Source organism: Suricata suricatta, chromosome 10 (genome assembly GCF_006229205.1).
Source record: "Suricata suricatta isolate VVHF042 chromosome 10, meerkat_22Aug2017_6uvM2_HiC, whole genome shotgun sequence".
In the NCBI taxonomy this organism is placed as follows: Eukaryota; Metazoa; Chordata; class Mammalia; order Carnivora; family Herpestidae; genus Suricata; species Suricata suricatta.
In genome coordinates, this window is record NC_043709.1 from 117,570,376 (window position 1) to 117,596,030 (window position 25,655).

At 36.2% G+C, this 25,655-nt stretch overlaps 1 protein-coding gene across 1 annotated transcript in view; it reads left to right on the top strand.

The window, feature by feature from the left end:
* MALRD1 (MAM and LDL receptor class A domain containing 1) overlaps nt 1-25,655 on the top strand; it is a 759,741-nt gene that overhangs the window by 243,005 nt on the left and 491,081 nt on the right. The window lies entirely within an intron of this gene.

The following is a 25,655-nucleotide window of genomic DNA, read 5'->3' on the forward strand; positions in this document are numbered from 1 at the left end:
ATGGAGCCCACTTAAATTTTTTTTAATTAAATAGAATAAAATTATCTATTCATTCCTTCCCTAAACCCGTGTCCCAAATCTCTTTTCTGTTTCCTCCTTTTGTAGCTCATCTTTCTCCTTAACCCTTTCCCCCCTCTTCCAGTCTTTGATCTTCATTTTCATTTATTTTGTCTTTTGTTTCCAAGGCTTCATACCTCATACCTTACCATTTTGTAGTCACAGATATATTGAGTACTGATTTCCTGTAAGATTCCATCCTTCATCTTTCTTTTAGTGATTTCATAGGATGACTGAAGACAAAAAAGGGCCCCCCCATTTATATTACTGAGAATGTTTTCAAAACCTTTATGCCTTCACAGCTCTTTGGGGTTCACACCTCTTTGTGGGTTTCATGAGCCTCACTTCTATTGCTTCTATTTCAAAGAAAACTAATGACGTGTCCACTGTCAATCCATTGTTGCCTTGGCCAACACGACCTGGGACTCAGGAGAGCCACAATGTCTTCTGGGCTGACTTTTTCACTTTGATTTTTCTGATCTCTATTTTGGGGTTTTGTTTTGTTAAAATGGTTCCAGTTTTATCATCATTTGATTTGAGGATTAGCAGCCATGTTGCCCAAAGTATATATAGTAGCAGATATGAATACCAAGTGTTTTGATCACATTTGACAGTTGGTGATTAATTTTGGAAATTTCAGTATACAAATTTTCCTTGGGCTGCTTCTGACTAATAAAGAAGCAAAAGATAATTTCGGAAAGTTTCTCTGCTGCCTGCAAGTAAACCACACTGCATCAATAATCTGTATTTCCATAAAGAAAAAGGCAGACTGGGATCTCACTTGCATGTGGGAATGGTGTACATAGAAATGTGGTAGCATATTATAAACACAGGAATATAATTTGCTTTTAACTTGCTTGTCCCTTCCCTCCCTGGATCCCCCAAAAGCCTGCACATTCTCTGAGGAATCACAGAGTCTGTGACTTCCCTTTTTATTGCATTATTTCTAAGTGACTGATATATAAAAGGTCTCCATAATTAATTTTTAAATAAATTAGTTGATGATAAGGATCTATATATTTATGCTTTATAATTATAGGCTGCAAAGCAAAAAATTAAATATATTTTAAATGAGAATATTTAATAATCAGATAATGTTTAATAGGTGTGCTCCACATGACAAGTGAATCAGGATGAGGGAGCAGTCCCTAAGTTTGCATCTTCCCCAGACTTCCTCTCTTCTCCAGGCTTTTCTGTACCAGGGAAGGTGAGACATTTTTTTTCTCCTTGTTGTAAGAAATAGTTTTTATGCATCAAATATCCAGCTTGCTCGCTGGCTCATAGTAAGTCTCCAACTCTATTTTCCAAACTTTATTTTTTACATTTAATGGGAAGCTTTTCTAATTTAGGAAATGCTTTCTTCTGTCAGCTGCGTGGCTCCAGAAATTTTAAAGCCAGGTTTTTAAGACCATTGTGTTTGAAATAGTTTTCAAGACCAAATTTGAAAATCGGAAAGCTCAGCACTACTTCTTTCTTCATCTTCACATTCTGTGATTCCAGTTTTCCTTGTGGCAAAGATTGATTCAGGCTCAGGTTGGTGAAGATCATTCATAAACAAGTGCAAAAGAAAAAGCACATGATTATACTTCAAAATATTCTCTCACTTCATATCCAAAATGAAGCAATACAACATCTAGAAAAGTCGTGGTGGTGTAGGATTATGTAGGGAAGTTTTCACTGTGGAGTACAATCTTAATGTGTATGTTTCATCATGAAAATGAAATGGTATAAGCTAAATCAAGTGACATTCTACTGTTTTGCCTTCTCACTTTAATAGGCCAGTAAGCTTTGTACCTCATTATCTGAAGTGAACTTTGTGGCCCAGAATAAATGCAGGGGGGGGGTTACATCTTTATTTTTCACTTTGTTTGTGGAGGGTTGACATCATTCCATACAATCGGTTTATTCAAGACTTTGACATGACTTAGAAAAAGGCATGTTTTCTTCTTTGACTGAGGATATGCAGCCATGGCCTTGGCAAAGGACTTGATGAGTGGATTTTTTCTTCACCTTGCTCAGCAGAACCCAAATAAGGGCATCAAGTATGATTTATTCCTAGGATTGAAATCAAAGCATATAGAAATAAATACTATTCTCAGCTATACACTGGTGACTTAATAAAGTAAAATTCATTCATTGTAAATATCATCATTTGCAATGTGCATGGTTTTTTTTTATTGGGGATGGGTGAAATTTCCATTTCTTTTAGCTTATAAAAGAACAGGGATCATTTAGTTGAAAAGTTATTTTCTTAGTATTTTAGAAACATAATGTAGTAAAAAAAAAAAAAGAAAAAGAAAAGAAAAGCAGAAGAAAAGTGAGTATATATGTATCCATTTTCTTTCCAGGAACTGCTAGGGAACCTGGCAAAAACATTAGTCCTACTCAGCTGAGAATTTTTTTTAATGGTATTTGCTTACCATTGAATTAAGATATTTGATTAATTGGCACCTAAGCTTTGTAGCTAATTCAAATTTTAATATATTTAGGATATTGTGTATTTGGAATTGTTGTGTAATGATTTCTGTCCATTTGTAGTTTTACATGATCTCTGACTTCTATATTCTGACCTCCAGAATCAGTTTAATTGGCCTAGTCTTTTAGCCCCAGCCATTTTACCATAATATATAAATTGGTTTATAGCTATGTACCATAAATTTATAACTGTTTTTATGTCCTAGAAAAAGCTTTTGATTCAACTTACTTATTTTTACTGCTAGAAGGCAAGGAGAGCAACGGTTTGAGTCTTTGGCCCTCAAATCTATTTATTGGACCAAATGCCCATCTGTTGGTTGAATGAGGCTTAATATTAAGATTTATTAGGAGTATAAAATCATCCCTTCAGGCATAATTAAATTCTCCATACTTCATTGTTGATATGGAATGATGTCTAGGGGAATATGTATGCCTATTCTACATTAGTGATTTTTAACTGTGCTCATAGAAGCCTTAGGAAGTTTCTCAAAATGGAAAACGGTGATCAGGGAATACTGTCAATGTATGTGTGTGTGTGTGTGTGTGTGTGTGTGTGTACATAAAATACATGTATATTTATATATATAATTTTTATATATTATATATTAACCCATTTAATTTAATGTATATAAATAATATATATATATATTTTAAATTTGTTAATGTTTATTTCTTTTTGAGAGGCAGAGAGAGACAGAGTGCAAATGGTGGGGCAGAGAGAGAGACACAGAATCTGAAGCAGGCTTCAGGCTCTGAGCTGTCAGCACAGACAGAGCCCAGTGTGAGGCTCAAACTCATGAACTGTGAGATCATGACCTGAGCCGAAATCAGACGCTTAACTGAGCCACGTAGGCACCCCTATATGTAATATATTTAAGTGCAGATTCTGAAATACTTGGATCAAAATCTCAGAGTAGAGCTGGGAATCTATATTTTAGTGTAATTCCTAGATGGTTCTAGAACCTCATCCCTAGAGACCTCCATGTCAGGAAGTGGGCAAGGTATTGCTGAAAAACAGAGGATGGCTTTCTCACTTTGTTTTTCCAGTTTTGTTGAGCGCAGATACATTTTTCTCTAAATATAGTGACTAGTTAAAAAACAAAGTACAAAGTGTTGCAGGGCAAAGAAAATATTGTTCTAAGGTAATTGCATTTAAAAGTCAGATTTTTGTTATGTAAAATAACTATTATAATTGAAAAATAGTGTGCAAGAAATTTTGTTCCCCCAATCTAGAAGACATACAATATTGCCTCTATATTGCCTCACTCATTGTATAGTACCCAACGTTTTATCCTCAGGTCTTTTTGCCTATATGGAAAAGACAGATACTTTAAAATATATTGGATTTTAGAGTTTGCTTACAGATTGTTGAGAAACTATTTGAATATAAACTATCTCATTAAAAATGCAGATTAGGTATAGAACACAGCTTCTTAAATGCATTGTCAAGTAGAAGTACTTTTTCTTAGATTCTTTTTTTTACTTCATAACACTTGTCATTGTCTTTCAGGTGGAAATGAGCTGTAGTCCGCACTGTTTCAAATGCACCTACATTCCTGTGTATATTATGCATTTGTGCAGACTTAACCTCATTATAAACTAAAAGCCACATAAATAATGCAAACTGTCCCTGTGACATAACGGTACATATCATAATGTGTCTAAGTGCTGGATGTAAATGTGGATAACAGCTTCAGTGAAACTGAAAATATTTTAATGTTTTCTGCTCTGCAACAATAACAACTTTCAAAGCTTTAATCTCTTAGACATTAAACACCAGAATTATTGCTTTCTCGGAGCCTTCTCTGGTAAGAAGATAAGCTGGTATTTTATAGGCCAATTTAGATGCCTTCACACTCTCTCAACATAATTTCTAAAAGATCCAGTTTCATAAATCTAGAATAATGGTTAAATACCAGGCTTTAACAACAGTTTTGCTGAAATGAAAATAAAAGTGCAAACAGTCAAAATTACCTGTAATTATTTTCTCTTAACTGTTGTAATCCTTGTGGGAAGTGGCATTTCCAGGAGGCTTGCCACAGGACTTGAATATAAAGGGTACATAGAAAGCATGACCAAAATTGCTTTTATTTACATTGTCCTTGAGTTAAGCACCTATTCTTTATATTTGCATACAGATTAATAATTTATGTTAATTAAGGGAATTAAGTCTCTTTCATTGTAATTTTATTCCAGTGTATTTTAGCTTTATAAGTAATTTTTATTTAAAAAACTTTTTAATGTTTATGTATTTGAGGGAGAGGAAAAAGAGTGCTTGTGAGCAGGTGGGGAGGGGCAGAGAGCGAGGGAGACTCAGAGTCCAAAACAGGCTCCAGACTCTGAGCTGTCAGCACAGAGCCCAATGTGGGGCTCGAACTCAGGAATCTACGAACCATGAGATCATGACCTGAGCCAAAGCCTATAACTCAAGTGACTGAGCCACCCAGGCATCCCACTTGATAAGTAATTTTTAAAAGTTGACTACAGTGACTTAAAAAAACAGAATTTAAGAAAAATCTACACTGAAAGTACTACCTGAAAACCATACCTAAAATAACAGATATAACATGGTTAGGTAGTATATTTGTTATACAAGGTAAAATTTTAAGAATATAGTCATCATAAGGTATATCTGTTGTTAACAAAGATCACTGTTTAGGAATAAAATAATTTTATATCCTGGTTATAGTTGCATTCAGAAATTAAAAATGCATTTTAATTGTATAATTTCAAATGTGTTTTTTTGACTACATTAAAATGTAATAAATGTAGTTTTATTCTTCTTGCACAGAATTATTATTGTTATACACAATCTAGAGGAAACATCAAAGAGCTTTATGTCCTGAGAGATGCAGGGGTGACCTTGGTTAGGGCACATAATTTGTTATGTTAGGCATGTGTTTCCTGAGAGTAGAAAACTGAATCACACATGGAGCCAACGTACACATGAATAGATGTGTAATGTGTAATGGGAAGTGTTATTTGCTGAAAGAAGATCCAGTGGGAGGCCCAGAAAAGAACATATCAAGTCGTCAAGTCTATCTTGGATGTGCATGTGTCTTTAAATTTTTTTAATGTTTATTCATTTTTGAGAGAGAGAGAGAGAGACAGAGACAGAGAGAGAGACATAGACAGAGTGCAAGCCAGTGAGGGGCAGAGAGAGAGGGAGACACAGAATGAAAAACAGGCTCCAGGCTCTGAACTGTCATCACAGAGCCCGACATGGGGCTCAAACTCAAGAACTGCAAGAGCATGACCTGAGCCAAAGTTGGATGCTTAACCAGCGGAGCTACCCAGGTGCCCCTGGTTGTGTATGTGTCTTTAATAATACCTGAAGGGAACATCTATTTTTATATTGGATACTACAAATGAACTAAGATATTACTCTGGGTTAAAGACTACATGCTGACTCCATTAGGAATTTCTTAATTTTTTTATTTCTACAAAAATTTTTTTCTTTTACCACAAAAGAAATTAATTTATATTATAGAAAATATTTATATATAGATAGGAAAGATAAACAACAAATGATAATTATGCCATCTTGATAAAAGCATTGTGTGTGTATGCATTTTTAATAAAAATAACCATATTGTTTTCTAATCTTCTAATTTTATATACAATCTGTAAACTACTCACCAATACTTCTAATGAGCCAATAGTACTCCATTAAATGAATGTACCGTCATTCACTAATTCAGTTCCTCACTATTTATCAGTTGCTTTTGATTATACACAAATCAATCAGTCCTTACTGAACAATATACAGGTTTTCTATACATTGCAGATTATATCCTAAGATTTAAAAAAATAGAGCAGAATTTTTATATTATTTTTTAAACATTTGATTTATAATTAAAAAATTTTAATGTTTATTTCTGAGACAAGAGAGAGGGACACAAAATTCATTGGGAATGCTTTTTATTCCTCTATTATGAGGATCATATGATTTTTATTCTTCATCATATTAATGTGCGTTTCACATTTATTGATTATGTTAGGCCTTCTTTGCATCCCAGGGATAAATCCCACTTAATCACAGTATATAATTCTTTGTGTGCTCTTAATTTGATTTGTTAGTATTTTGTTGAGAATTCCTGCATTTATGTTCATCAGGAATATTGTCCTATAGTTTTATTCTCTTTTAGTATCTTTATATGGCTTTAATATTAGGATAGTGGTGATCTCATAAAATGAATATGAGTATATTCCCTACTCTTCAGTTTTTTGGAAGGGTTCAGAAGGATTGGCTTTAATTATTTAAATTCACCAGTGTTTGGTAGAATCCCACTAGTGAAACCATCTGATCCTGGGCTTTTCTGTGTTGGGACACTTTTGATTACTGATTCAATCTCTTTACTCATTATTAAGCTGTTCAGATATTCTATTTCTTCTTGATTCAGTCCTAGTTGGTTGTAAATTTCTAGGCATTTATCACTTTTATCTAGATTATTGGTATGTATTTGTAGTAGTCTCTTGATATTTTGGAATTCTGTAATTTCAATGGTAATGTCTCCTCTTTCATTGATGATTTTATTCATTGAGTCTTATTTCTTCCTGGTTAGTCCAATGAAAGGTTTATCAATTTTGTTCAGTTTTTCAAAAAACTAACCCCAACCTGGTCTTTCTTTCCTTATTCTATATTTCATTTAGTTTTGCTCTAGTCTTAATTATTTTTTTTCTTCTGTTAACTTTAACCTTAGTTTTTTCAAGTTCCTTGAGGTCTTGAGGTGTAAAGTTAGGTTGTTTATTTGAGCTCTTTCTTTTTCTAATGTATGTGTTTATAACTGTAAACTCTTGCCTTAGAACTACTTTTAACACATCCCATAAATTTCAGCATGTTGTATTTCCATTTTAATTTGTATCAGTGTTTTCTTATTTCCCTTTTGATTTCCTCTTTGATCCATCATTTGTTCTATTCAGGAGTATGTGTTTGACTTCTACATATTTGTGGATTCCCAGACTTTCCTCCCGTTTTGCTATCTCATTTCATATAATTGTGGCCAGAAAAGACATGTGATACGATTTTAATTTTCTTGAATCTGTTAAGACATTTTCATGGCTGAACATATGATGTATCCTGGAAAATGTTCTGTATGCACTTGAGAAGAATATGCATTTTGCTGCTATTGGGTCGAATGTTTGTGTATGTCTCCTATGTCTGTTTGGTCTATAGTGTTGTTCTAATAACACTGTATAATGTTAACTCAAACAATATATAGTCAAATAACATAGAGGTTAATTACAGTCATATATATAGTCAATACTCTAGTGCTGTTTCCTTGTTTTTCTGTTTGTGTAAGCCATCTATTATTGGATGTAGAATTTTAATAATAGTCCCTATTATTGTATTGTTGTTTATTTTTCTGCAGTTCTGTTCTTATTTGCCTTATATATTTAGGTGTTCTGATGTTGGATGCATAAATATTTACAATCATTAGGTCTTCTTTATAAATTAATAACTCTTTTATCATTATACAATGACCTTCTCTGTCTCTTGTGACTATTTTTGGCTTACAGTGTGTTTAATATAACTATAGCCACCTCTCTTCTTTTTTGGTTACCATTTGTATTGAGTCTTTCCTGTCCCTTCGCTCCCAGCCTATGTATGTCCTTAAAACTATAGTGAATCTCTTGTAGCCGACAGTCACAGACTATGAGTCTGGAGTTCTCTCTTGTCCATCAAGACAGTAGACACAGAATTGAATATGAGAGAGGCCAATGTCTGGGAGGAGACAAGAGTCCCAAACAGGGGTTTTGTCTTCGTATTTATTAAGCCCTCAAAATCTTACACACGTGGTGAACGTAAAGAAAAGAATCAGATGGCTATCATTAACTTGTGTGTATGAGAAGCAAAGGGTCTAGGGGGCAAGTGGCATTTGGAATTATGATCAGGGCATAATAGTATATTGGCACCAGATGGAAAGTAGTTTCCTATAACAAGTTACTCATGATCCCTTTATAATAGCTCACTAACCTTGGGCGCTTTCACCCTGTGACAGCGGCTTTCTGCCCTAAGCTTTTTAAACCCATAAGCGTGAGGAATCCTTGAATCTGTTTCCCCACAGGCAGCATATGGTTGGATCTAGTTTTCTGCTTTTTAACCATTGAGCCTCCCTAAGTCTTTTTGACTGGAGAATTTCATCTATCTATGATAAAGTAATTGATAGGTGAAGTACTGCTAGGCAAGGACTTACTATTGCCATTGTGTTAATTATTTTCTGACTGTTTTGCAGTTGTTTTATTCCATTTCTTTTCGTTTGTTTTCATTTTTGTTTGATTTTTTTGGTAACTCTTGCTGTCTGCTTTTTTGTGATATAATGACTTTCTTTAGTGGTTTGCTTTGATTCCTCATCTCAGTATTTTGTTTAATGCATTACAGGTTTTTCCTTCGTTGTTGCCCTGAGGTTTCCATAAACTACCTTAGAGTTTCAGCATTCTCTTTTAAGCCAATAATAGTCACCTTTGGGCTAGGATGGGTCAGATGGTAGTAATTGTGGGCAGGAGAGGCTTGCCATCAGGGTCTCTAATTAGGTGAGGCTAGTGTCTGTACTTTGAGGTGGAGCTTCCGGCTGAGCTCTGTGATTGGGTGAGCCTGCTGACTCAGTTTGGCTTTCCAACTGGGTGACCGGCTGCCTCCCTGTTTGAGTGGCTGTTGGTTTGGCTCCATGGTCAGGTGGAGCTACAAGCTGGGCTCAGCATTCACCTCTGATTGGCTGGGGTCACGGGCCGTGTCCCCGGAAGAGTAGTGCTACTGGTTGGACTCTGCATTCGGGTGGCTGCAGGCTGGGTTCTGCAGTTGCCCCTGGTTGGGTGAGGACTCAGATCGTGCTCCCCATCTAGATGTGCCTCCGGCCTAACTCAGCTTTGAGGTAAGGCCACTTTGGGATTAGGTGGGAGTTCAGGCTGGGCTCAGCAATCAGGCAGGGCTGTGGGTTGGGTCCCACTGCTGGACAGGGCGTTTGGCTATGCTCTGTGTCCAGGCAGTGCTGTATGTTAAGCTCCAAGGCTGCCCATGGTCACTATTCATATGTCCTGGTTAGGCAGTGCTATAGTCTACGCTCAATAGTTGGGCAGAGCTACTGGCTTGGCTCCCTGTCTGAGTGGGGTCATAACCTGGGCTGTGGGACCTTCCAGGACTCACTGATTAAGCTCCCTGGTTAGGTCTGGCCAGAGGCAGTGTTCAGCATTGGGTGTGTTTGCTCACTTCCTCTCCTTTGTAAGCAGGCCATATAAAATTGGCCTTGTCTTTAGGGACCTTTGGCTGGGGACTAGTCAAAGCCAAAGCCGAAGCTTTATCTGTCACATGCAGCCAGGGCTCTGCTTTTATGTTGCCACTTTCATGTTTACCCAGCAGTGAATGTATGTGACTACATTCACCCAACCTGCCTTACTAGTTTGCTTTTACATGGAAATCTCTTCCTTCAAAGATCTCTCCCAACCAGCTGTTTTCATGTTGTGGGATTGGCCCTACCCACATTCAAGAACCAGGTGTTCCTTCACTAGAACAACTCAAGGAAGCGAACGAAAGTATTTAGGGTTCCACTTGGCCTGTGTCGTCCCTGGTGCTTCTCTGATTCTCATTTGATGAGTGTTCTCAGCATGTGGGCCCCCACTTCCTTCAGGTGTGGGTTGTTTGATTTTTCTATCCAAGCAACCACAGACTCAGAAGTAACGCCCTTGACCTTAGTTCTGTGCCCATCACCCCAGTTCCCGCTGAGATGGATTCTGATTTGGGAACCAGAGGATTTGCCTCTAGGTGGCAGTATAAAAACAGGGTTTCAGGTCTTGTGTTAGTTTCCAGTGGCTGCTGTAACAAACATTTACAAAGTTGGTGGCTTTAAACAATGGAACGCCTTTTTTCTCAGTTCTGGAGGCCAGAAATCTGAAATAAGCACTCCTGGGCCCAAATCAAGGTGTTGGCAGGGTGCTCACACTCTGAGGGCTCTGCTGGCTGGCAACCTTCTTGGGTTTGTGGCCACATCACTCCATTTTCTGCCTCCCTGGTCACATTGCCTCTTCTCTGTATTCAATCTCTCTCCACCTCACTCTTAAAAGACGCTTGTGATTGCATGAAGAGTTCATCCAGATAATCCAGCATAATCGTCCCCACCTGGCAGTGTAATCACATATGTATAGGCTTTTTCATATAGGATCGTGGATTTCACAGGTTCCAGTGTTTAGGGCTTGATATCTCTGGGGGGCATCGTTTAACTTACAGTAGTGACAAGTGAAATCAAATAATATTAAGTTTAATCCCAGAGTCTGCATTCATTAACTGTGTGGACATAGGTAATGGTGTAAACTCTCTGCTTTTTGGTTTCTTCACCTGAAAAAAAATGGGCAGAAGAGAATGAGTTTAATATTGGCAGGAGTGGGAGATAGTTGGGACATATGGGAATCATTTAGGCTCTTCATGCAAATGAGTCAGAAGATACTAGAAGGGCACTAAAAATTCTGAGTGTAGAGAGGATTCAGAAAAGAAGGAGGAGGGAAGCAAATTAGTTGAAATTATTGAGGGGGATTTTTTGACATGAACTAAAGAGAAACAGTATCTCTGGAAAGTAAAGACCTTATGTGTCTTCTCCAGACAATAAGCTCCAGGAAGGCAGAAGCAATGCCATTTTTTTTTACCATTAATTATGAATGATTGCTTCTGCATAGTAAAGATGATTTTTCTGTTTGTAACATACCTTCACCCCAATACATTATGGATTACTATCAATCCTAATGGGAAGAGGATGGGCCTCTAAAAGGCAATAAAGAAATTAATAAAAATAAAGGGTGCTACTTAGAAAAGATAAAAATAAGCTAACGAGGGAAAGAAGCAAGAATAACTTTTGCTTCTGGGATTGGCATCTTTTCTGATGGCATGGAAGACAGTGTAAAAAAATACTGTGGACCAAATATGTCCAGATAATAACACTACTGATGCCCCAAAGCATTGCCATCATTTTAAAGTCTAAGGGCACTGAATATTTATATTAGAATGATATTAGGTGAGAATCTTGACTAGAGGTTGCTGGGGTAGTGGAGAACATATTTTGTTGTGGTCAGGATCCTAAGAAGGAAATGGTACCATTTAAGCTTTAGGATGTTTGTCAAGTAAGCTGTATCTGCAAGTGGAGTTGAGCTGGAAAGAGAGAACATTTTTTTTCCTGACTTTAGAATTATAATTTATTTCATAATATACTTTATGGTTGTTCTTATTATACAGATATTTAGCATTAATTCCATCAGTTGAGTTTTCTGCATATATCCATGTGAGTTGTTTTTCTTTCTCCTACTAGGTTGAAAGTCTTATTAGAATCCAGTGGCCTTAGAGGCACCTAGGTGGCTCAGTTGGTTAGGCTGCTGACTTTGGTTCAGGTCATGATATCACGGTTCACGAGTTCGAGCCCTGTATCAGGCTCTATGCTGACAGCTCAAAGCCTGGAGCCTGATTCGGATTTTGTTTCTTCCTTTCTCTCTGCCCGTCCCCTTCTCACACTCTGTGTGTGTGTGTCTCTCTCTCTCTCTCTCAAAAAAAAAAGTATCCAGTGCCTTTAACATTTTGTTAAAGCTCCCTTGAAAGCATTTATTTGAGAGAGACAGAGAGAGAAAGAGAAAGAGTAAGAGAATCTTAAGGAGCCTTCACACTCAGTGCAGAGCTCGATGTGGGGCTTGATCCCACGACCCTGGGATCATGACCTGAGCTGAAATCAAGAGTTGGACGATCAACCAACTGAGCCACCCAGGTGCCCAAAGTGGCCTTCATATTTTCCTTTCCTGTCTTTCTTAAATATCAGCACTAAGAAATATGTTTTGAAAATACTTCGTTTACTTTATAAAGTGGCTTCCTATTTAGCCAAATGCATGTCTTACTATAGTCTGTGTTGTTAGATAATTTTATTCTAATGAAAACTTTTCTTCACCTGCACCTGCTTGATTCAGTTCTACTTGCAATCTGACATTTTAATCTTCATTATAAACATTATTAATTTAGTTTGATATTTTCAGTCACCAAGGATTACATAAAAGTAGGTTTTTACACTTGTGTCTGTTTAAAAGAAACTGAATTGAATTTAAAATTTTCTGTGGATTTTGAGATACTATAATAAATTGAACAAAAGTTAACAGAGTCTATATGAGGCTTAATATAAGAAATCCAGGGTGAACTTTAATAAAGCAGAAAAGAAAGCTCTATTATCTCCTCCATTTGTTGTGTATTCATTCAGGAGGTGCAGAAATACAAGTAAGGGAGGACACTGCATTTTCTTTATGGAGTGGAGGTTTTTGCTTAAATCTAATGCTCATGTTTTGCATATTAAAAAGATATTTATTTGCAGATGGTATGACTTTAATGCAGCCATCCAAATCTCACTGACATTAAGAATATAAATTATTCCTGAGAGTTTATAGATATTTAAATTAAACCATAAAGTAGGAGCAAAGGTAGTTTTCATTTAGTAATCCTGTCTGGCAGAGACCTTTTCTCTGAGGTACTATTTGCATTGATCTTACTAAGTCTATCTTTTAGGACTGCAGTCATAATGAAATTCAAAATATATTTCCTTTATCTCCTGGATAAATCTCATGGATTTTTTTCAGCAAAGTTGCTATTTAGAACTAATTTTCTTCAAGTTTTTAGTGACATTACTATGCAAGAAGAGCAGTTTTGCCTTAGTTACCAAGGGGTCAGATCAGATTGGTTTATTGAAAAAATAGTTGATTAAAAAAAGCTTTGTCTATATTCTTGATCTGTTTTATACATTTGTTCTGTTTGTAGCCAAACGATAGAAGATTGAGGTGTGACATAATAAAGATCATAAAATATTTTTTCATGCATTAAATAATATATCTCTCTCCATAGATTGACTCTACAGTATTTATTTAACAAATAAGGGTATCTATAAAAATACTTTGAATGTGGGCATCTGGGTGGTTCAGTTGGTTAAGGGACTCTTGATTTTGACTCAGGTCATGATCTCAGGGTCTTGAAATTGATGCGCAGTGGGCATGGAGCCTGCTTCAGATTCTCTCTCCCTCTGCCCTTCCCCTCCCACACTGGCTTATGGTCTCTCTTTCTCAAAAAACAAATAAACAAATAAAACTTTGTATTTATAAAAAATGCATAGTTTTATACATAATAGATACTAGCACCAATGTGCTTACCAGTTCATAGAAAATGTAAATGTGTGGCTAATGGAAAGAACTATAATAGCTCAATTATTTCTGCTTTACGTCATTCCTCTCTGGAGACTTCAGGTGATTTATTTATCAGCACATTTAAAATAGAAGAACAATCAATTGTGTCTGTGGTTTATACTTCAAACTTACCATTAAGTTGCCTCTTTCAAAGAATAATACCTAAACAGTTAGTTGAATGATGTTAATGAAATAGGGGCAAGTGCCAAGTTTATAAGTGAATTCCGATATTTAAGTAGGTACATTTCTTCCAGCATGTCCTCTCTGATGACACAAAGCTAACAGATCTCATACGTGAACAGTGGTGGCTTCATACAAGGAAGCATCTTTGAAGTGAAAGCAATACTAAATGAGTATTTATTATGTGGATGCCTTTCATACATAATCCCATTCCGTCCTCACACTGAACTTATAGGGGTGTTAGGATTATTCCTGTTTTACATGTGAACAAATCAAAGTTTAGATGTTAACCAGCTTGCTCTGAGCCCACATTTTAGTCAGCTTGAGAGGTGGAACTCTTAAATCCAAATCTCACAGATGCTAAAGTCTCTGCTCCTCAAAACTATCCTACATCTTGTGAAAAAAGCTAAACATTTAAAGGATTTATGACACAATTTTATTTCAGTTTTATGCCACAGGAGATGGGAGGAGAGAAAAAATGGTAGTCTATAAATAGTTCAGAAGAAAAAGGCAGAGAACATCCGTGAAGTGTTAGTGATGGTGACTTGGAGAGAAAACAGTAATCAGGAAATGTCCAGCACTCAAATCCATTTTTGCCTTTGTTCTGGCTTAATGTCCAGACCCCAAATTTTATGCCATCAGCCAATCAAGGTGATCAACATTCTGTTTTGCTAAGGATGGTTCTAGTCCTGTGGTTCTCAAGCATGCACCAGAATCACCTGAAAGGTCTGTTAAACCACAGGAATCTTGGGCTCACTCCGGAATGTTTGATTAAGTTGGTCTGGGGTAGACCTTAAGAATTTACATTTTTAACAAGTTCCCAGGTGACATAGTTCTCTGCTAATCTGGGAACCCCACTTCGTGGTCTCATTCATTTAGTCAAGCTATGGTTTTCCAAATTGGCAGCTCATTGGAAGGACCTGGAGACCCAGTTAAAGGATAGTGATGATGTCCAGGCCTCATACAGATGACTCAAAACACAAGCCCCAGAGACTCTTGCCTGCCCTGATTCTCCTACAGGAATGGGCTTTTAACTGATAACTTTTCATGATTACCAACATTCTATTGTGTTGAGAAATGTAGCCCATCAACAGTGTGTGTGTGTGTTCATTCCCTATGACTAAAAATTCACTGATGCCAGAGGGATAATGTAATCGCTTCAGTTTTAGGTTCCCTTGAGGCTCTGAATTCTATTACTCTTTATGCTCCCTGTTCATAATGGCTCATAGAAAGCTCAGAATCACATATTTAATCTCATGTTAGTGATTCTGTGAAACTTAGAGAATGCATTTTGTGACCTAGTTTTATCTGTGGCTCCATTTAGTGTCTCACCTCTTATTTTCTTTTAGTCTTACCTCATCTGTATATTTGTGTATGTGTGTCTTTTTAGTATACAGTATTGCACTTGATCATTTGTATTTTTGTAAGTAGCATTATATTTTGATAACAAAGTGAGATTTTTAAATTTTTTAAATGTTTTTTTTTTTTTTTTGAGAGAGATAGACAGACAGCCTGAGCAGGGGAGGGTCAGAGAGAGAGGGAGATACAGAATCCGAAGTGGGCTCCAGGCTCTGAGCTAGCTGTCAGCACAGAGCCCGATGTGGGGCTCGAACCCACGAACTGTGAGATCTGACCTAAGCCGAAGCCGGACGCTTAACCGACTGAGCCACCCAGGCGCCCCAGGACATCTCTTTCTAAAATTTACAGTGAAACATGGAAGGTGTCCAATTTCTTAGGCATTAAGATATGGGCTTCTTATATGACAAAATGGTTTTAAGAATTAGGCAAATTCTTTATTATTATACACGAAACCCTAAAAAAACCCAACAACCTTAATCACACAAAAGCTGGATGCTTAACCAAGTGAGCCTCCCAGATGCCCCACAAAGTGAGATTTTTAAAGGAATGAAAAATAAATTGAGGGACTGTAAGTAATGTTAATGCTCCCATTATAAATATACTACTTTGTGAACTTTGTCTTAATTGAAATACTTTGTTATTTACTGATAATTGTTTTCATTGTTATGAAGCAATTTCATTTTCCTCATTTAGCAATAAAATAATTAAAAAGAGTTCTTAAAATTTTACAATCACAAGATTAAAAGAGGGAGTATAGGTAGATGATTTCTTTAGGCAACTGAAAATGCTTTGGTATTTTTTGTTTATGGCACAACAATTCAATAATGCAATTTGTGGGACAATGAGGTTTGGGTGCAGATTTTAGATTTTAAAAACTGTATCACTGACATTTTTTGGAAAGGTGTCTATACATCTAGTCAGATTTTTATAAGACTGTAGTGACTACATAGGCAGCTTCATAAAAATGGAAACTATAACATTATATTCCCTAAGAAATGTTAGTTGTAAGGACTTGTTAAAATGTAATTTAAGACTTATTTTTGTACACAAGTTATGAAAAATGCTTTATGTAAGTAACAGAAGGAGATGCAAGAATCTTAAAACTTAGGAGTACAGTTAGGATAGATTTTAAAAATTCAGCATCATTTAAAACAAAACTTAAAGACCTTAAAGAAAGTGCAGTGTAATCTGGCACAGAGGAGGGAGCCTTGACAGCATACAAAGAAGAAAAGCATTATGAAAAAGGTAATTTTGGGGGCGGCTTTGAAGAGCTGCACAGAATTACTTCTAGCCAAGATAAAGTTGTGGTTACACCCATTATGGAGGAATGATAAATATGAGTTTTGTTACACACAAGCTTAATTATTCAGAGCAAGTGGCTGGCAGGGGAATGTTTGATTTCCCCATTCAGTGCCTTGGTGACCAGAAGAGTAGTGATACCAAAACCAGAAATAAAGATCTCAGGAGAAGATGCTTTGCAAGACAGCAGATAAGAAAGAAAAGAAAGAAAATGTTATCAGAGAGGGAACATTTTACTGTATTAAGAAACATAGACCCTTAGGAATACCTGTGTGTGTATATTCCCTGTGACTATTGGAAATCTTCGATACCAAAGGAATAATGTGGTCACTTAGCTGTAAGAGAAGAATATGACTGTAGAGAATCTTCTTTTAGGATAACAGGGCTAGAAAAGGGAAAGAAAATACATATATATGGGCAACATATTATGTAATTAATTCCACTGATAATGAAGTGTCCAGAACAGGCAAACCTGTTGAGACAGTAAGTAGATATGCAGTTACCCAGTTGGGGGAGGGTGCAAGTCAGAGTGGCTGCTAGTGGGTAGGAGACCAATTTTTTGGAGTAACAAACATGTTGTGGGACTGAATAGTGTTAATGGATTCACAGCTCAGTGAGTGTATTAAAATTCTCTGAATTATGTACTTTATAAATGTGAGATTCATGATTTGTGAGTTACATCTCAATAAGGATATTGTAAAAATAAACAGGAAAGGGATAAATTTATTTTAGACTCCCATGTTCAGTAGGTCAGAAGTGAATTTTTAAAGACACAGTTGAATCAAGAATGTTTTAAGCTCTAAAAGGATGTTAAAATAAAAAAGATACTGTAACTGACAGGCTAATAGAATGGAGGGGGAAGCAGAATAATAATAATTATAAAAAACTTGACTAACTCAGCAGAAGGACAAAAGGAGGAACAGGAAATGTGAAAATGTTAGAACAAAGGAAAAAGTGATATGGAGGTAGAGTAAAGTAGCGATATTTAAGTTAAACATGTTTGGACTAAAGAGTCCAAAGAGAAGGATAGTCAGACTGGATAAAAGCAAACACAAAACAAAACTCAACTCTAGGGGCTTAGAAGACAAACACATTAAATATAAAGGATTTAGCACATTGAAAAATAGTGTGATTAAAAAAAAAACAGACTTATGCCATTCCAAGACCAAAACAAGAAAGCTAGTGTGGCAATACTAACATTTGAGAAAACAGATATTAGGTAAAAAATGCTACCAGGGGTAGAAGACCATTTGGTAATGAGAAGAGAGATCTCACACCAAACATAGACTGCCATTCTAAATTTGTTTCTTATTTATTACATCCTTAAATATATACTTAAACATTTGCAGAGTGACCAAAAGATATAAATATACAAATTTGTAATTGGGAGATTTTGACACCTCTCTCTCATAAGGACATTGAACAGATAAAAATCAGTAAGTATGTAGAAAAAGTTAAGCCATATAGTTGACAAACTTGAACTAATTCATATATCTAGAATTCTATACTAATGCTGTCCAATAGACATATAATGTGAGTCACATGTGCAATTAAAAATTTTTCTAGTTGTCATATTACACAAAAAGAAAATAGATGAGATTATTTCTGATATATCTTACCCAATATATATAAACTTTTCATTTCAACATATAAGAAATATAAAATTGAGCTATTTTATGAGCCTTTTTGTGATCAATTTTCAATACTGGTGTGAATTTTACATTTCACATTGTGGTTTGAATACTAAATTTCCATTGGGAATAGTTGTTTTTTATGCAGACTTCATAAATTTTATAAGTTGAAAAAGTAAATTCAGATACTCAAGTTGTTCCCAATATACTTGAGTTCAATACGAAAATATTATTTCCCTTTCTTGTTATCATATTGAGAAACTGGTTCATTGGTTTTACGATAACCACTTTGACATTAAAGCAATAGCATATCAGTTTCAAAACTTCATTTATTCAAGTTAAATACATTCTCCAGCCCTTTTACCAACTTAGCATTATTAACATCAGTTTCAAAGAGCTATATCAGAAATTGAAAGACAACTTTATTTTTTTTAATTTTTAAAAAATTATTTATTTTGAGAAAGAGTGCGTATATACATGCATGCAAGCAGGAAAGGGGCAGAGAGAGTGGAAGAAAGCGAATCCCAAGCAGGCTTCACACTGTGTGTGGAGTCCGATGTAGGGCTGGAGATCATGACCATGAAATCATGACCTGAACTGAAATCAAGAGTTGGACCCTAAAATGACTCAGCCACCCAGGTGCCCCTTTTAAGTTATTTTATTTTATTTATTTTTTATTTAAAAAAATTTCAGAGAGAGAGAGAGGGAGAGAGAGACAGCATAAACAGGGGAGGGTCAGAGAGAGAGAGAGGCACAGAATCCAAAGACAGGGTCCAGGCTCTGAGCTAGCTGTCAGCATAGAGCCCGATGCGGGGCTCAAAGCCACGAACCCTGAAATAATGACCTGAGTTGAAGTCGGACACTTAACCACCTGAGCCATCCAGGCGACCTTAGATTTTTATTTTAATTCATGTTAACATACAGTGTTTTATTAGTTTCAGGTCTACAATATAGTGATTCAACAGTCCCATACATCACCCAGTGCTCATCACAGCAGATGTACTCCTTTATCTCCATCACCCGTTTAACCGAAACTTCTACCCACCTCCCTCTGGTAACAGTTCTCTATAATTCAGAGTCTGTTTTTCTTTGTCTCTTTCTGTTCATCTCACTCAGTCACTTTTTCCCTTTGCTTATTTGTTTTGTCTCTTAAATTCCACATATGAGTGAAATCATATGGTATTTATCTTTCTTTGACTTATTTTGCTTAGCATTATATTCTCTGGCTTCATCCACATTGTTGTAAATGGCAAGATTTCATTCTTTTTTAAGGCTGAATAATATTCCTCTGTGTGTGTGTGTGTGTGTGTGTGTGTGTGTGTGTGTGTGTACCCACATTTTTTTATCCATTCATCAATCAATGGAAACTTGGGCTATTTTCATATATTGGCTATTTTAAGTACTATAAACACAGGGTGGGTGTATCCCTTTGAATTAGTGTTTTTCTTTTCTTTGGGTCATACCTTTGTAGTACAATTGCTGGGTCATAAGGTAGCTCTATTTTTAACTTTTCGAGGAACCTCCATATTGTTTTTCACAGTGGCTGCACCAGTTTGAATTCTCACCAACACTGCACAAGAGTTCCTTCTTCTCCACACCCTCACCAACACCTGTTGTTTCTTGTGTGTTGATTTTAGCCTTTCTGAAAGGTATGAGGTGATAGCTCATTGTAGTTTTGATTTGAATTTCCCTGACAGTAAGTGATGATGAATATCGTTTCATGTGTCTGTTGGCCATCTAGATGTTTTCTTTGGAGAAGTGTCTCTTCATGTGCTTTACCTATATTTTAATTGGATTGTTTGATTTTTGGGTATTGTGTTTAATAAGTTACTTACATATTTTGGATACTAATCACATAGAATATGTCATTTGCAAATATATTCTCCTATTCTGTAGGTTGCCTTTGAGTTTTGCTGATTTTTTCCCCCTCACTGTGAAAAAGCTTTTCATTTTCATGTAGTCCCTATAGTTTATTTTTGCTTTTGTCTCACTTGCCTCAGGAGACATATCTAGAAAAAAGTTTCTATGGCTGATGCTAAAGAGGTTACTGCCTATGTTCTCTTTTAGGACTTATATGGTTTCGGGTCTCACATTTAGGTCTTCCATCCATTTTGAATTTATTTTTGTGTATGATGTAAGAACGTGGTCCAGTTTTTCCAACACTTTTGTAGAAGAGATTCCCCAATGGGTTTTTTCCTGTTTTGTTTAAGGTTAATTGACCATATAATTGTGGATTTATTTCTGGGTTTTCTGTTCTGTTCTTTTGATCTATGTGTCTATTTTTGTGCCAGTACCATACTGCCTGGATCCAGACAGCTTTGTGATATAACCTGAAGTCTAGAATTGTGATGCCTCTAACTTTACTTTCCTTTTTCAAGATAGCCTTGGCTCTGGGATCTTTTGTGGCTCCATACCTATTATAGAATTTTGTTCTAGTTCTGTGAAAAATGCTGTTGATATTTGGGTAGGGATTGCATTAAATGTGTAGATTACTTTGGGTAGTATAGACATTTTAACAATATTTATTCTTCCAATCCACGAGCATGGAATGTCTTTCCATTTCTTTGTGTTATCTTGAATTTGTTTTTTCAGTGTTTTATACTTTTCAGAGTACAGGTCTTTCACCTATTTGGTTAGGTTTATTCCTAGGTATCTCATTATTTTGGGTACAGTTATAAGTAGGATTTATTCCTTTATTTCCCTTTCTGCCACTTCATTATTGGTGTACAGAAATGCAACATATTTCTTTATATTGATTTTGTATCCTGTGTCTTTAATAAATTTATCAGTTCTTGCAGGTTTTTATGGAGCCTTTTAGATTTTCTATATATCGTTCACTTGCTGTGCCTAGGACTTGAGTACTATGTTGAATAAAAGTAGTGAGAATGGACATCCTTGTCTTGCTTCTGACCTAGGGGGAAAGTTCTCAGTTTTTCCCAATGAGGATGATGCTAACTGTGGGCTTTTCATATATGGCTTTTATTATTTAGAGGTATATTCCTTCTAAACCTACTTTGTTGTTGAAGGTTTTTTTTCATCATGAATAAATGTTGTACTTTGTCAAATGCCTTTCCTGCATTTATTGAAATGAGCATATGGTTCTTATCCTTTCCCTTATTGATGTTGTATATCACCTCGATTTATGAATAAAGAAGCACCCTTGCAGCCCAGGAATAAATCCCACTTGATCATGGTGAATGACTTTTTTTTAATGTATTGTTGAATTCAGTTTGCTAGTATTTTATTGAGGGTTTTTGCTTGATGTTCATTAGAGATATTGACCTGCAGTTCTCTTTTTTAGTGGTGTCTTTATCTCATTTTGATATCAGGGTGATTCTGGCCTCATATAATGAATTTGGAAGTTTTCCTTTCTTTTCTATTTTTGGAATATTTTGAGAAAAATAGGTATTAACTCCTCTTTAAATGTTGGTGGAATTCCCCTGTGAAGCCATCTGGTCTTGGACTTCTGTTCATTGTGAGTCTTTCAGCTACTGATTCAGTTTATTTGCTGGTTATGGGTCTGTTCAGATTTTCTATTTCTTCCTGTTTCAGTTTATATGTTTCTTGGAATTTATCCATTTCTTCAAGGTTGTCCAATTTTTTGGTGTATAGTTTTTCCATACTATTACAGTTGTTTGTATTTTGTGGTGTTGATGGTTATATGTCCTCTCTCATTTGTGACTTTATTTAAGTCCCTTTCCTTCCTTCCTTCCTTCCTTCCTTCCTTCCTTCCTTCCTTCCTTCCTTCCTTCCTTCCTTTGTAAGTCAGGCTAGAGGGTTATCAATTTTCTTGATTTTTATCAAAGAACCAACTCTTGATACCATTGACTTGTTTTATTGAGTTTTTTTTAGTTTCTATATCATTTTTTTCTGATTGATTTTTATTATTTCCATCCTTTTGCTCATTTTAAGTTTTGTTTGTTTTCTTTCTAGCTCTGTCATGTATAAAGTTAGGTTGTTCAGATTTTTCAGCTTGAAGTAGTTTGCTTCAGCTTGTTTCAGCTTCTTATAAAATTCTTTCTTAGAATCTCTTCTGCATTGTCCCTAAGGTTTTAGATCATTGTGTTTTCATTTGCATTTGGTTTATGTACTTTTAAATTTCTTTTTTGATTTCCTTGGGACCCATTCATTGCTTAGTATCATATTATCTAGTGTTCATATATTGGCGACCTTTCCAGATTTTCTCTTATGGTTGACTTCTACTTTAATAGGATTGTGCTCAGAAAAGATGCATGGTATGACTTTGAATTTTATGAAATTGTTAAGGCTGGTTTTGTGTGCTAATATGTGATCTCTCCTGGAGAATGTTCCATGTGCACTTGAAAAGAAGGTGTATTCTGCTGTTTTAGAATGGAATGTCCTGAATATATTTGTCTAATCCATCTGTTCCAGCGCATCATTTAAAACCATTGTTTCTTTGTTGATTTTCTGTTTAGATGAACTGTCCATTGATGTAAGTGTGGTGTGAAGGTCTCCTCCTATTATTGTATTATTTTCATTTAGTTCCTTTATGTTATTAACTGCCTCATGTGTTTCAGCGCTCCTTTGTTGGGTGCATACGTTTTTACAATCATTCCTGTGTGTGTGTCCCCTTTATTATTATATAGTGTCCTTTTTGTCACTTGTTACAGTCTTTGATTTAAAGTCGCTTTTGTCTGATATAAGTATTGCTATACTTATATCCAGTTTTCTTTTGATGCCCATGTGCATGAAACATGGACTTTTATCTACAGATATTTCATTCTAAAATGAGTCTCTTGTGGACAGCATATCAATGGTTCTTGTTTTTTTAACCATTCTGTCACCCAGTGTATTTGATTGGAGTGGTTATTCCATTTATATTCAAAGTAATTGATAGGTATGGTGATGGTGGAGGGCACTTAAGGGGAAGAGCACTGGGTGTTTTATGGAAAACAATTTGACAATAAAATATTATGGAAAAAATTATTGATAGGTATGTATTTATTGCCATTTATTACTCATTTTCTGGTTGTTGCTGAAGAATTTCTCTGATCCTTTCTTGGCCTTCTCCCTTTCATATCTTGCTGTTTTCTTTAGTGATAGATTAGGAATTCTTTCTCTGTATTCTTTGCATTTTTATTAGTGGTTTTAAATATGTGGTTGTTATTATGTTTGTTATATACTCTTCTGCATATAGCAGCCTACATTAAGCTTCAGGACATTACAGTTTGAGCCTAGTGTTTTCTCTTTACCTCTTTACTTCTCCTTCTATTCTGAATGAAAGCCTTATTCATCTCTGTGTTTAGGGTCTCACTCATGCCTTGCACTGTTTTTTTTCAAGTCCAGTGAGTGTTCTTGTGATCATTGCTTTAAATTCTCCATCAGGCATGTTACTTACCTCTGCTATTCCTAGAACTCTGGCTGTGGTCTTATCCTGTTCTTTCATTTGGGATAAATTTCTGTCTTCTCATTTTGCCTGCCTCTCTATGTCTATTTCTCTATGTTAAGAAATTAGCTATGTCTTCTGCTCTTGGACATAGTGACATTATGAAGAGGAAGTCGTGGAGTGCTCTGTACTGCAGTGTCCCATGTTCATCAGAGCCTGTCACTTTGTGAGAGTATCCTACATGTGATGCTTACACCTTGATGTTGTGTGAGTCACTTATTCTTTTGATTGCCCAGACTCTCTGCCTGTTGTAGGCTGTGCTTGCTCTCTGTGATGTTAGTGGGACCCAGGCAGGAGGGATGTGCTCTGAGGCAGGTGCCAGCAGGGGAACTTAAGAACTAGGTAGCAGTGTTAGCAAAATTTGCATAGGGCCGCTAGACTTATGCCAGACCCCAAAGCACTGGGAAGGCTGGGGGCTGTGGTGCAGGGGCTGTAGCTGCAGGTGGGAGGCTGGGCCCAGCATGCAGTGATGGTTAGATGGACTAGGCTTGGCATGTGAATGTACCTGGTGAGGGGCCGCTCTGTGTTATTTGGAGGTGGGTGGGGCTTGTGGGATCAGCTGTGTACCAGGAGGCTGGGCAGGCTGTGCACACAGCTTTAACAAAATTTGCTCTGAGCCCTGGGCCAAGGTACAAGTGTCTATGAAGTCCAGCCTCCCTCAGGTGTCTCTGTGTTTATGCAGAGGGGCAGGGAAGGAAAATGGCACCTGCTCTGCCCCTTCCTTTTATGAGTCCCCCAACATGTTCTGCCTCTCATTTGAACTTGGTATTGTGTAAACTGCTGTTGTTAAGTTGCCCTTCCACACAGGCTGCTGTCTGTAAGGGCTACAACCCCTCCATCCCAGGCCCTCTGGCTCCCAGGGCTCAGTCAGCTACACTCTGAAGCTCCAGGTTCTAAGTCCCACTGGTTTTACAAACTCACAATTCAGCCTCTCTAGTTTTTAAGGCCAAACAATATGGGGATTAGTCTTCCCCGTGTGAGGGCCCATTTCACTCACTGGCCTTTCTACTTCTGCGGCTCACTCCAGCCTTCAGGCAGCCTCCCTTTACCTTTCTGACCTTCCTCATCTTTTAGACGCTGCTCTTTGTTTAGTTGTGGAGTTTGTTCCTGAAGGCTTAGAATCACTCCCTGATTTATTGACTTAAATGTGGATGATACCTAGTTGTAAATGTGGAACAGGGTGAACTCAGGATTTTGACAAGCAACTTTCAATTTGTCAATATTAAAAAAGCATCCTTAAAATTCTTTTTGTAGGTTTTCAGACTATTTATAGAGTGCTATCAGCTAAATCTAAATGAAGCTACATGTTGATTTATGTTACAAAAACATGTAATAGCACTGTTATTAATTTGTATTATGAAAAGCTTCCATTTATTTTATTTTTTAAAATAGTTTATTACCAAATTGGTTTCCATATAACACCCAGTGCTCTTCCCCGCAAGTGCCCCACTCCATGATGACTTTTTAGGCTTGTCACCTTTGTGAGCCAAGTTATAGGTCATAAATGAGCTTTTTTTAAAATGTTTTAAAGTGTTAGGTTTAGTTCATATGAAATGTGATGCTGATATAGGTGAGAAAATGTAAATTTTACTGTCAGTTTTCTTTGGTTATTGAGAATTTGTTATTGAGAAAGCATTCCTTTTGGGTTTTTTTTGAAGTGTTTTTTATTTTTTATTTTTTTATTTTTTTTTTGAATATGACACAATTTATTTTTTTAACATATGCAATTATTTTCCATCACTTACAATACAGTAGTTACAACGACACTCCAAACAGAAAAGCAAAGTAAAAAATCAAAACACCAACTTCTATTTCATGTAATTAGACTTATACAGAAATTAGAAGGTTAAGTAACAACTAGTTAATCACCTAATTTCACAGCTATCTGAAGTGGCAATCGTTATATAGCAGCTTATCGATGATGCATTCAAGATAAATGATACAATTTATTACTTGCTCATATTTTTACATTGTAGTACTTGTTTTGCTTGTTGGGGGTGTTTGCTTACTTAATACATTCCATCAAGGACAGAAATTACATGCTGTTTTTTTTCCCCATA